The sequence below is a fragment of the Atractosteus spatula genome, chromosome 10, assembly GCF_055471065.1.
Source record: "Atractosteus spatula isolate fAtrSpa1 chromosome 10, fAtrSpa1.hap1, whole genome shotgun sequence".
Lineage (NCBI taxonomy): Eukaryota > Metazoa > Chordata > Actinopteri > Semionotiformes > Lepisosteidae > Atractosteus > Atractosteus spatula.
This window is the reverse complement of record NC_142715.1, coordinates 11,383,791-11,397,206: the sequence shown is the minus strand read 5'-3', so window position 1 is coordinate 11,397,206 and position 13,416 is coordinate 11,383,791. Positions and strand designations below refer to the sequence as shown.

The window sequence follows — 13,416 nt, the reverse complement described above, 5'->3', positions numbered from 1 at the left end:
TAACCTCCCGTATTCTTATTTTATCATAAAGAAATTTTTAAGGGAACAGAATTTGGAGAATGAGGCACTGGATGTGTTGACAAGCGCAAGAAGGTTGGAACTTGTTGTGCAGGGTAGAGGTGCAGTATGTCACATTCGTGGCCTCGTGGCTGGGGATCCCAGCCATGTTTGGAAAAGGGTTGGCCACACAGTTTTGTTGAATAGACACAGAGATATGTGCTGGTTGATTGCACATGAAGTTTTACCAACAAGGGCTGTGATGCATTCGAGAGGCATGGGGAAGACATCAAGGTGTCCAGTGGAAGGATGCGGACAAGAAGAATCCATCCGGCACGTCCTGTGGGACTGTGGCATCGCAAAAGAGGTGTGGACATTGGCTAACAGCTGGATAAGGTGTTTTCTGGCTTGCGGTATAAGTGACCCCCAGGTAGTGCTCTATGGACATGGACTTGAGAAGCTATCAAAATCGGAAGAAAGCAAAGCCTGGCAGGTCATCTGTTGCCTAAGGGAAGCTTTATGGAAGACTAGAACTACATTGGTATATAGAATGGAAAAAACCCTGCCTCTGTCAGTGATACAGAAGGCTGTGTCTTATTTGAGAGACTACATTTTGATCCACCGGAGAAGATTTGGGGAGAAAGAGACTGAGAGGGTCTGGAAGTTGACATTATGGCCCAAGCATGTTGCAATCAAGTGGTGATGGATCACAGGTCATGTTTCAGCAGGTCATGTTGGAAACTTTTTTTTGTGATGCCTCTTGCCTTGCACAAAATCTGTCTAGTGTTTTTATTCTTCGCTTTTGTATTTTATTTAATTTTATGTAAGAACTTAATAGTGTAACTTGTTATTGCTTGTGTATCAATAAAAACTTTTAAAAGTTAAAGTTTTCTTTTAAGCAGAAGATGGATTTCTTCCTCTAGTTAAAGTTATTGGAGTTCTGGTTTCTGTGCTAGACCGTCGGGAATAGCGCTTTTATTTTTTTTTTATCAAGCAGTCTGCTGTATACTGTACGTGAAATAAAGATAAGAGTGCTTTCTTGATACTTCACAAGAGTATACATAATTCACGAGCTGTATTAAAAAAAATGAACTGGAAGAAAAGCAATAGGGCTGGAGTTTATAGACTGTGATGCAAATACGAGAGTAGGAGAGGAGGGGACTAGTTCTGGAGCACAACCGGCCCTCTCCTGCCCATTCTCCCACCAGGGTCTGTTGTAACCCAGTGTGAAATTCAGCTCCTTGCCGTTCAGCTTTTGATCACTCAGCTGCTTTGCCCTGGGAATATGGGGCAAATAAAGGAGATAGCAACCAGACTAGAGGGAGAGTTTTTATTCCTAAGGGATGACTTGTTTTACAACAGCAGACAACTTAAAGAAACAAAAACCTCTGTTCTGCTGCTCCAGGTTGGTTCCATTGGGAACAAGTGTGGCCAGGAGCTCATGAACAGTAATTAGGGGTTGTTTCCATAAGGGGGGCTGGAGTAAGTTAGATGTCAAGGGCAATAAAACTCATTAGACCTAATTGACCAGTTAAAGTGAGTTGTTCTGCTTTCTGCACAGAAACCAGTGCTCTCTTCACAATGTGTGGGTGAGTCTGTCAGTGATATCACAGCTAGGCAGGACTGCCACTGTGGTCTATTTCATCACCTGTGACCCCATCTTCCAAAGACAATAGTCCAATCTAGCATAGAGTGTCCCGGACTGCTCCGTCAGTGACAGTGAGAGGTTTATCTTGTCTCTTGTTCCGCCAGAATGTAACAAATAGTGACCCCTTAATGGAGGAAACTTTAGCTTTTGTAGGTAATTATACCACTTGTCAATGTTACAGGTGTTGGGGGGACCCCTAGTGATCCCACAGTCTCACATAGACAATGGCCAGTCTACACAAATCTCCAGTCAACACAGCCCTGACCCCTGTTATGTCACCCAGGTCTACACTGTGAGACAATGATTATTTAGGAAAATTGTAAGGAATGCATTCCAAAGCAGTCAATGGAAGTATGGAATTAAAATAGTCAAGTCTTGATAAATAGAGTATATTATCTATGTATTATACCTTTACATTGTGACAAAAACAAATTTCAAGTCCATTATGAGCACACACAGCATATTAAAGATGGGTCTCTGCACTGTAAAGGAATCTCAGTTCACTTATAAAAACTTTAGCTAATAAACCTGAAATGTCATTTCTTTTAGTGCTTGTTCTTTAATGTACTAACTCATTGACATTATGTAGATTAAAATAAGACTATTCACAAAGAAAAAGCATTTATCACAAATGTATCATGCCAAATAAACTCTAGTAATCAAGAGCAATTAAGAAAAGGAAACAAAACCATCTTTTGAGGATGCCAGATAGAAATGTAAACACACACTCACACGTGGGGCCAATCTTACCAGAAATCAATTAACCCACCAATGATCTTGGACTGATGTCTGAAAACCAGAGCAAACAGTACAATATTAAGGTACTTAAGCTATTAGTAGAAGAGATCTAGCTTCTCAACATAATACTTATGTCTGAACTTCATTGAATAGTGACACTTCAATCTTTCATATTCAATATTTTTCACAAAATCAACAGCTGAGAACAGACCGCCATATACCTTTATCCAGTGGTTTTCAGAGCAGAGACATCCGTGTGGGCAAGAGTTCTTTCCCTGAGGTCCACTGCACGTCAGCTAGCCACGTTCTGGCTGGGTCATGTGTACTCCTGGGAACGTCGCCTGTAATGAATATTGGGGACTTTGTACAAATGAATAATGTGAGCATATTAATATGATTTGTGTTGAAGCCAAACATAGACAATCACTGTTAAAACTTGAATTCAACCTCCAGTGTCTGCTTTTGAAATGCTGATCATCACCCGTCTTCTGGCTTCTAGATGCACGTGTTAATGGATATTTCTTGTCTTCTTTTTTTTCCCCCCATATGCTCTTCTCTGTATCATTAAGTACTTCTGGGTCATTTCATGTACCTCGTGGCATCTTGGCTGGTGGTGAATGGCAGGCAGCTGCTCTAAAAATAACATGCCTATTAATATGATGTTGAAGACAAAACCAAAACAATACAACTTTGTTTTGCACTTTACAATTTATCACAAGCTTTTCATATTTACGGTCATCAACTGATTTAGGCTGCTGTTCCTGTGAAAAATGTCCTTTGTTTAAGAAAGATTCAATTTAAAATCTTTAGGTTTTAAATATAAACCACTGGCAATGTGGTAATCACTTTTACAACTTTTAAGAAGTTGCAAGATCCATATCCCTTCCTTATATCCTTGCTGATGAGAATGAGAAATGCTATTTTCAAGACATTAACACGAATATAATTTTTACATTAATTCCAAGGTACAAGAAAATGAATATCTTCAAAATATGCACTTTAATATACTGACTTAGTTTCTTTTTTGGAAATGGTCAGTGAACCAACCACTCCAGAGCTTGTCCTTCACCTTGAAATTATTTCCTGGAAATGCTGTAATCACAGAGGAGCTCTTCTCCCCTCAAAAATGTCCCTTTTTGTCACAGACAGAATTATGACAGACTGTTCGTTGATTATAAATGACTTTCTTACAGCCCTTACATTGTCTTTTCTCTTTGATTGATTTATCCATCTTCCGATTTGCCTCCTTATCCGGGAGGCAGGCTCAGTGTTTTTCACGAGCATCAATGCACAGTTTTTGTGCAGGTTCATCTGAAAAGAAAAGACATCTCATGTCTCCTCTCTGTCATCTGTGAGCTTCAGCAGTTGTCTTTGTGATGACCTTGCCATTGTAATCACACACCACCTCTCCCTTCTGGAAACACCTGGAAGTCACAAACTTCTTCCCCTTCACAGTGTAGTGTGCTCTCATGAGGCACCAGTTCTGTAGGGTTTGGGCATTTACGGGGACAATTATTAATTGTAGCCGTAAATCACAAAATTGATTCTTTTGATGGCTTTAGAATCCAACCATGCAATATAACTCAAACAACGCACACACACAGGTACTAATACATGAGGATACATTTATAAATACATAGAATATGCATGTAAACCTAACAGATCTTATCGAGAGGGTTATCAGAATACAAAAGGTATATATTCAGTCAGTTACGAAGAGTTACATAAGAGGACATACGTTCAGTATATCATTCATTTAGACCGTTTTGTAAATGAACTTGGTTATAACTTCTACATTAGATACTCAAAACAAGTACATAACTCTTAGGAATTAAATTGATATCAACTGGTTGGGATAAAAATTGAAATCTCGAGCAGTAATGCATTGAAGTTGAATACTCATCCAATCTCTGGGGATTCAGATCTCCAGCGGGCTCTCTGGCTCCGTGCCAGGCTGTGTTGTGCGGCTTGCGACGATGCACTGCTGATGCTCACTGACCGGCTAGTTAGTGTTGGCTTTAACTAGCAGAGTTTGTGCACAGGAGAAAAGATGAATGTGGGTCCCAGCAAGTCATGAAGCGCTAGTTCTGAATAGTGATTCAGCTGTCCACAGTTCCGACCTGTTCACGAGGCTTGCTGCTGATGCTAACCTCGGGTGGATCCTTTGGTTACTCTCTGTCAACCTCCGCTCTCAACTCTTAGAACAGAGGAAAGTTCTGGCACTTGGACACACTGGCTGTTCTGTGGTTGTCCAGGCTCAGGATGGTCAGGAGGCGTGCTGCGAGAATGTCCTGCCCTTGGGAGCCTTCTGCTCCTGGGCCGTCCTGCCCTGGAATTCTCCTTTAGAATTCTCCTTAGAAAAGTCTTTAGAATAGTCTTGGAGCTCTGTGTTGCCTGTTTTTACCTGGAGGAACTTCAGCTTATTCATTGGCTGAAAGTTCCATGGGCATCAGAATCCCACGTGGGTTACTCGGCCCTACCAGTCCCTGATTGGTTGATCAAGGTGAGATATGAGTCACTTACTCCTGACACTTAGGAATGTAGTCCAGATGTCCATCTGGCACTCCCTAGACAGATAGGCGCCAATGGATGACCATTGATCATGATAGCCAGGCTAAGCTAAGTGCATCCCCATTTGGGAGCTGTCCCTTATCAAAAGAAAACATCTTTAAATCAGCCTGCATGAATAGCTTCTCTGTGGCTGCACCACAGATTTGAAGAGAGAGATGGGGCCTCATTTGGGAAAGCACAGCAACACTTAATTCTGTCTTATTAATAAGCATTGCCGCTACATATCCCCCCTTTTTGAAGGTCACGAGGTCCTGAGGCGTTGTTGCCTTCAAAACAAAACAGAGTTAAGTGATGTCCCTTGTCATTAGAACATTAACCTTAAATGTCTACATTACTCCTCGAGAATTCATACCGGAACCAGCATTGGGAACAAACAGGATGAATAAAATCTGGAGTATGTATAAACACGGTAGGAGACATCATCTCAGTCTAGGCATTACACATCAGGAAGTTCACTGTCAATATCTGATACCTCTGTAGGCAGACATTTGGGAAGAAGTAACTTCCTTTCTTTTGACATGCTACCTTTGACTCATTCATGCTACCCGGAGTACATCTTGATGTAAGAGTACAGCATTCAGAGTACACTGTCAGTCATGACAGTGACCCGGCAGTAGTGTTACAATAACAACAGTTCCTGTTCCCAGCCCCCCTGATAAACCACGACACCTGTGTTGGGCACCTGCCAGGGTGGGTTGGAGGTTTGTTCCATTAAAGCAAACTAACTACCTGTACCTCTTCAGGGCGTAGTGTTTCTTGGATTTCTATCCAATTCAATAGTGTGGCACCTGAAGGCATCCATGACCTCCAGTTTGGTCTTATATTGTCTGGTTCCAGACCGTACAGTGTTAAGTCACCAAGCTGTACTATGGCCTCCTCGGGAACTTGCAGGAAACTGTTGGTTAGGTAGCTGCATTGTGGTAGCTGTATCATGCCTGTCACAAGTCATAGTGACAGTTAAATGTGGTGTGCTGACCAGCCATTTACTTCCCACCTGCTCTTCATGGGGTTCATTAACCTCCCTCTGCTCGTTAGTAGCTTTACACCCTTCATTGGTGAATCATTTAGACACAGCCAATGGATAGCTTTGGTAGCCATACCCATCTCAAGATTTGGAACCAAATTCAATCTTGGATTGCCTTCTGGGTGAGCTATGAGCGATGGGGTGGTTAATGTCACATACTCCTCTACTGAGAAGAATGGAATCAAGTGGGTTGGGAATTGTGCCATGGCTAGACTGGCTACAGTGGCACTGAACTCCCTTAACAGGTCTTGTGTCAACATTCTGGCCTGTTGCACACAAGCATAAACCCACTGTATAACACCGGCAATCATGTCCACTGGTTAGGGGATAAGGTTTAACCCAGTTGCATAGGAAATTGCCTGTAGGGTTTTCCCTATGCTTTCCAACTTTTGCTGCTGTTGATACAGTCTGTCACTACCCTCTGGCATCTCTGACACCTGCCTTCTTTGGGCAGTCAGGGTGAGAGTGCCAGTAGCAAACAAACCTACCAGAAATAGCAAATGCACAACAGTGGCGGCAGCAATCGGTCCTCCCAAAAGTCTTTTAGGGTGGCTGATCCCAGTCATCTCCTTCTGAGTGACTGTTGCCTTTCTAAGCTGGCGCAGCGTGTACATGGTGTCTTTCTCAGTATGCCATGTGGCATCTTGGGCACCGACATCCTGGAAATCTGGGGAGATCTGACGCAGCTGCTGATGCTGCTCCTCCATTTCCAGGGCATCTGCTTTTTCGATTTGTTCATGCCTGTGCTCTAGGAACTCTGCAGGGGGCGGTGCAGCGGTGGAGCATGCCTGACCCCCGGCTGAGTGGTCATCTGGAGCACCTGAGTGATCTGGAATTGTTACCCCATTCTCACTGTTCAGGTCCACCCTGCACACTTCCTGATTGAGGAATCCCTCTATCGGCATGTTTACAGTCGTTCGCTGGGGGCCGGTGTAGGACACCTGCTCGCTCCCCCCTTCCCTCGCTAGGGGTTCAGGGAGCTGCCCCAGCACTGGGATAGCCAGTTCACAGTCTTCGAACTCGCTATCACACACCAGGCCCATGTCAGTGCAGGCGGGGATTCTGACACCCCACTTTTCCGTGTTCTGCACTGGCAGGCGGGTGGCTTGACCATCCAGCTCCAGTCTGGCTGAACCACTGTTGGTCAGCCTCAGACTGACAGACTGAGCTGGTGGCTGTAGGAAAACCGGCTTGGCTTTCATTCCTTGTCCCTTCTGGGGGACTGGGTGTGTTGGAAACCCTGCCGTTGAGGCAGGAAAATCAGGTCAGTCTCACTCACTACCTGGTAGTTGTGAGAAATAATGTTACCTGACTGCAGGTTCCCTGGGTCACAGCAGAGGGATTCGGCATCTGGGATCAGGTGTGTCCACAGCGCAGTAGTCTCAGCGTCCAGCTGGACCTCCTGTCTAACCTGTGAATGTTGCACCAGGGGCACCTGGTGGTGGCCCTGTGACAGCTGCTCAAGCAGATCCTCACTGATAGAGGACCTCTCAGGGCTAAGGGTGAGGGCTACATCACCAACCTGCTCTCCTGCCATCTGGATCCCTTCCACCACTGCAGGGTGGTGGTCATGACCCCTCTTGGGTGCCAGGGTGCACAGGGAAAGCTCCTTTTCATCGCCAGGTGGGGAGATCTGCTCCTCTTTAGGGATGTAAAAGGGGTGTGCTTTACCTGGTGGATCAGGCGGCTGCTTGGAGCACCGCTCCTGTGGCATGGAGGCTGTTGTGACCTCAGCCGGGACATGACTTCCCTGTATATCCGGGGAACAAGAAAATATTTTTATTTCTCGTCCAGAGGGAACAGAAGGAATCTCCACATAGGCTTCTGTGTTCGGTGGGCACTGTGTGAGCACAGTCTGCCTCTTGGCCCCCCTTTCCTTCTGTACAGAAGGCTTAGGAGCCTTGATCTGTTTCCACACCTTGCCTTTCTGGTGATCCACCAAAGGTTCCTCTCTGAGTCGCATGCCCTTTTCTTTTTCTACCCGTTTGAGCTTGCTGTATGACATCAAACACCTTTCAACCTCAGTGTCAATCAATGTCTCACTGTGTAAGACATCTCCCATGGCAGCCTTGAGGTAAAAGCTTCCTGCTTTTCCTCTCTGTTTTACTGCCTGCTCTGTGACTTCAGGGGTGGAGTCAGCACTCGCTTGGGAGTGGCTGACCTCATCCAGGCAGGAACCCTTCCATTCAATCAGATAGACTGAGGGAGGGAGAGGGGGCGGGTCTCTGCCTCCTCCAGTGGAGAGTATCAGCTCATTCACGCTTCCGGCAGCCTTGGGGAGCGGTTGTCTCTGTCCTAATAAAACTTGTTCAAGCCTGGCCAGGCGGGCGGCTACTGAATCCTTTTGTTCAGCTTTATCTAGCCCTTTCTCTTCCCCGGTGTTCTCATGGAACTTAGGACGCTGGGTGTGGTCCTGTGTGCCTGCTTTGGAACAGGGCTTAGCCAGCTCAGGAGCCTGTGCTCCTTCAAGCAGGGGGGAATTAACCCTGCTGGCTCTGACGGCGAACACAGTCGCTTTAACAGCTTTTTGCTCAGAGCGACTTTGGACATCATACTCCCAGGCTTTCTGCACGAATCTCTTAATATCAGTCATTTTCATGGTCTGTGCATCTGTATGCATTAAGATCATCTTTCTGACTGACGGGTGGAGATTCGCAATGAATAAACCCTTGAAATGTGTGTTCTCTTCACAACCCTCATCATTTCGCCCTGCAAAATAAGTTCATCTCAGTCTCTCGTAATATTCGCGAGGGGACTCTGCTCTCTCGTGCTTAATGTTAAGGGCGGCGGCTATCGCGGCAGTCGGGTCAATAAACGCACTGTATTCTGATAAGTGCTTGACACAGCTCTTCAAAGTCATCACAGACTTTCTTCATCTGCCTAGCCATCCACTCATGTACAGCTCTGCTGCTAGTTTTCCTGACCAGAAACACTTTTTCCTGTTCTGTAGCGTTTGGCAGGTACTGCAGGGTATACCTGAGGTCTTGAATATAACTCTCGATATTATTCTCTGACACTGCAGGGTCAAATCTCTCCATGTCCTTCGCTAGCTCTCTCAGAGAATGGAGGTTTATTCTCCTAGCTTCTCCGCTGACGGAGATATGACGGAGATCGTGGTCAGACCTGTCGCTGCTAGAGAGAGTGCTTAATAGCGACTTGAATTCAGACCTTTTAGAAACCATCGTTAAACTTAAAGAGTATTACTTTTAAGTACGAAATCACAGTTCTACCACAGAAAACCACAAGATCAAGTATGCAATCAACCCAGTAGATCGCAAAAGATCACAAAACAATCAAGCACTGCTTAAAGAGCAAGGGGAACTTTTTTCCTTTCGGCTTTCAGCACACTGTATTGTCGAGTATGAAACCCGCGGTGTTTTATATTGAATTATTCCGCTTGGTAGACTCATTTCAGTCTTACCATAGCCCGTCCAGGGACGCCAATAAATGTAGTGTGCTCTCTGAAGGCACCAGTTCTGTAGGGTTTGGGCATGTACGGGGACATTTATTAATTGTAGCCGTAAATCACAAAATGATTCTTTTGATGGCCTTAGAATCCAACCATGCGATATAACTCAAACAACGCACACACACACGGGTACTAATACACGAGGATACATTTATTAATACATAAAATATGCATATAAACCTAACAGATCTTATCGAGAGGGTTATCAGAATACAAAAGGTATATATACAATCAGTTACAAAGAGTTACATATATCAAGAGGACATACGTTCAGTATATCATTCATTTAGATCGTTTCATAAAGTGAACTTGGTTATAACTTCTACATTAGATACTGAAAACAAGTACATAACTCTTAGGAATTAAATTGATATCAACTGGTTGGGATAACAATTGAATTCTCAAGCTGTAATGCATTGAAGTTGAATACTCATCCAATCTCTGGGGATTCAGATCTCCTGCGGGCTCTCTGGCTCCGTGCCAGGCTGTGCTGTGCTGCAGATGATCACTGACCGGCTAGTTAGTGTTGGCTTTAACTAGCAAAGTTTGTGCACAGGAGAAAAGATGACTGTGGGTCCTAGCAAGTCAGGAAGAGGACCGGTTCATTCCTGATGAAGCGCTAGTTCTGAATAGTGATTCACCTGTCCACAGTTCCGACCTGTTCACAAGGCTTGCTGCTGGTGCTTTCCTCAGGTGGATCCTCTGGTTACTCTCTGGCAACCTCCGCTCTAGACTCTTAGAACAAAGGAAAGTTCTGGCACTTGGACACACTGGCCGTTCCGTGGTTGTCCGGGCTGAGTCTTAGGATGGTCAAGAGGCGCGCTGCGAGAATGTCCTGCCCTTGGGAGCCTTTTGCTCCTGGGCCGTCCTGCCCTGGAATTCTCCTTTGAATTCCCTTTAGAAAAGTCCAGGAAATAGTCTCTCAGGCCCTCTGTGTTGCCTGTTTTTACCTGGAGGAACTTCAGCTCGTTCATTGGCTAAAAGTTCCATGGGCATCAGAGTCCCACGTGGGTTACTCGGCCCTACCAGTCCCTGATTGGTTGATCAAGGTGAGATGTGAGTCACTTACTCCTGACACTTAGGAATGCAGTCCAGATGTCCATCTGGCACACCCTAGACAGATAGGCGCCAATGGATGACCATTGATCATGATAGCTAGGCTTAGCTAAGTGCATCCCCATTTGGGAGCTGTCCCTTATCAAAAGAAAACATCTTTAAATCAGCCTGCATGAATAGCTTCTCTGTGGCTGCACCACAGAGATGAACAGAGAGATGGGGCCTCATTAGAAAAAGCACAGCAACACTTAATTCTGTCTTATTAACAACCATTGCCGCTACAAGTGAAAAGCTGAAGTGAAATAGAGCGGGGACGAAGGCAGTGAAGAGAGAGAACGTGGGAAGAAGAGAAAAACGCAAGGGAAAAAAAGCAGCGTCGTAAAAGAGGTGACGGAGCTGTCCTCTCTATAAGAAGGGTGCCAGCGAGGCTTGCTCTTGCTTACGGCCACACCCCCTTGAGCACGCCTGATCTCGTCTGATCTCGGAAGCTAAACAGGGATGGGCCTGGTTAGTACTTGGATGGGAGAGCGCCTGGGAATACCAGGTGCTGTAAGCTTTTAAGCGCAGGTGGCGCCCTATCCCCGCTCGCTCGCTCGCTCATTCCCCTGTTCACACGTGCAGTGCGGCCTGTCCGTCTGTTTATTTGTGAGCTTTGGCGAGACACGGGTGCTTGTGTATTAGCGTGAGCGTTTTTTATTCTGATCATGAACAGTTTTACAAGTCCGCAAAGGATCGAGGAAAGGTTTATCGCCAGCTGAAAAGAGACACAGCGCTTCGGCTGTGGAGACTTGTTCGGCTGGCGGTCGGGGAGTCGCGTTTTTCAGAATTGTATTGAGATCGTTTTCCACAGAGCTCAGATGTCAAAGCACAGCAGCAGCAATCCACAGCGATCCTCTATAGCGCCCTTTCTCCCGCATCTCCGTCCTCATTGGAAGGAAGCAAGAGTGAAAGGCTGAAGTGAAATAGAGCGGGGACGAAGGCAGTGAAGAGAGAGAACGTGGGAAGAAGAGAAAAACGCAAGGGAAAAAAAGCAGCGTCGTAAAAGAGGTGACGGAGCTGTCCTCTCTATAAGAAGGGTGCCAGCGAGCTTTGCTCTCGCTTACGGCCACACCCCGTTGAGCACGCCTGATCTCTTCTGATCTCGGAAGCTAAACAGGGATGGGTCTGGTTAGTACTTGGATGGGAGACTGCCTGGGAATACCAGGTGCTGTAAGCTTTCAAGCGCAGGAAGTGCCCTATCTTTGCTCACTCGCTCATTCCCCTGTTCACACGTGCAGTGCGGCTTTTTGGCTTTTTATTTGTCAGCTTTGGTGAGACACATGTGCTTGTGTATTAGCATGAGCGTTTTTTATTCTCATCATGAACCTTATATACTGTATCTCTACATCCCATAACCTTTAACGGCAGGTGCCTGGGTGTGGACATGTTGTGATGTAATATTTAATTTAAAAGTAAACATTTTAGTAAAGTCTGTTATATTGTTAAAATCTATAAGCGTTATAAGTATCAATTTTTGCTCGTGCTTATAATTTATCGCTGCTAAATGTGTCTTATTCAATTATTTTAACACTTTTATGACCTATCCACTAAAATATAAAGACCTGCCCTACAACGCTCTTCTCAAAAGATAAAATAAGTTTTACATTTTTTGATTCAATGTAATTTCTTTTCTAGAGAAACACACATCATTTGAGGCTTGGGTTGCATGTTAATATTTTTAAGGTTTAAAGACTTTACGTTCACGGTACGTGGAAAATCATTTCAAACTTTTGAAAAGTTGTTGAGAATTTGTCATTGAAATAAGCTTACATATTTTAATTCAACGTGATTACTTTTCACTCTCGATAAAACACGTGTGATTTTGGGGCGGGGGGATATGGTGGGGCGTTCTAAAACATCACAACCATTTGAAAAATGTCTTGAGCTATGTAGGCATGGTTACAAATTTGGAGTTTATGCTTAAATTAGCCGACTTGCCGGTTTTGAAGTGTGACACATGAGCTGTCAGGCCCCGATATTGACTGCTGCGAAGATGGCTTCTTTGAGTAGAGAATCATCGGATTCCTCTGCTATGCAAACTGAAGAAGTAGGTTGCTAAAATATTTTTTCTGATAGTGGAATTGTATTTTCAATCTGCGTTTAGCGTATTTCGTTTTCAACACTTTGTCTTCTTTTTAGCAAAAGCTGACCCAGCACTCAGTGGTGTGTGACAGTGGCTGTCATGTGAACTCTGACGGTGATTCAGGTGTTGGGGGTCCGTCAACGACTGATGAAGAGTTGCTACAAATGGTAAATATTAAACCACAGCAAGTTCGAAGCAAACAAAGAACTCTAACACAAAAGAGGCATTACAATTGTAAATATTTTAGGTAAAAAGCATGCCTATTTATTTTGTTAAGCCTTCCTTTTCTTTTTTCCTTTAATAGAATAACGAAGAGGTCGACGCATCAATCTTCAAACTACCATCAAGCTTGAATGTTTCGTGTCTGTTCATGTGTGTTCGCCAAAATGTGATTAATGATGATGTTCAACCTAGTTTAGCTAACGATGGCTCTAATGAGCCCGATGCTATGGATCAGATTGTAAAGTCGGTGGTATGTTGCACCTTCAACCATTGTTTAAAGGGGGTTGTGGTTGATGAATGCGCGGCCCGTTTGATTAATCATCCAGGTCAACGGGGTCACACATGCCTAGTTGTCGGGTGCGCGGATGGGTACTGTGGTGTCTCCGGGGGAAAGTTTATGTAAATGAAAGTAGTTCCCTTAATCCTGATCCGATCCGAGTTCCAAAAGTCCGTAATAAAGCCAATCCGCGATGTATCCTTATCCAGTGTCCGTAATCCAAAAACCATAAACCTTTTCTCCTTTCAGTAGTCCGTTATTCTTTAGCCCGATCTTTAACATACACCTCTTT

General features: G+C 44.7%; 2 pseudogenes; both read left to right on the top strand.

The window, feature by feature from the left end:
• The first annotated feature begins 10,940 nt into the window (after window positions 1–10,940).
• On the top strand, window positions 10,941–11,059 carry LOC148825057 (5S ribosomal RNA; annotated as a pseudogene).
• Window positions 11,060–11,600: 541 nt separating this feature from the next.
• Window positions 11,601–11,719, top strand: LOC148825056 (5S ribosomal RNA; annotated as a pseudogene).
• The last annotated feature ends 1,697 nt before the right edge of the window (window positions 11,720–13,416 follow it).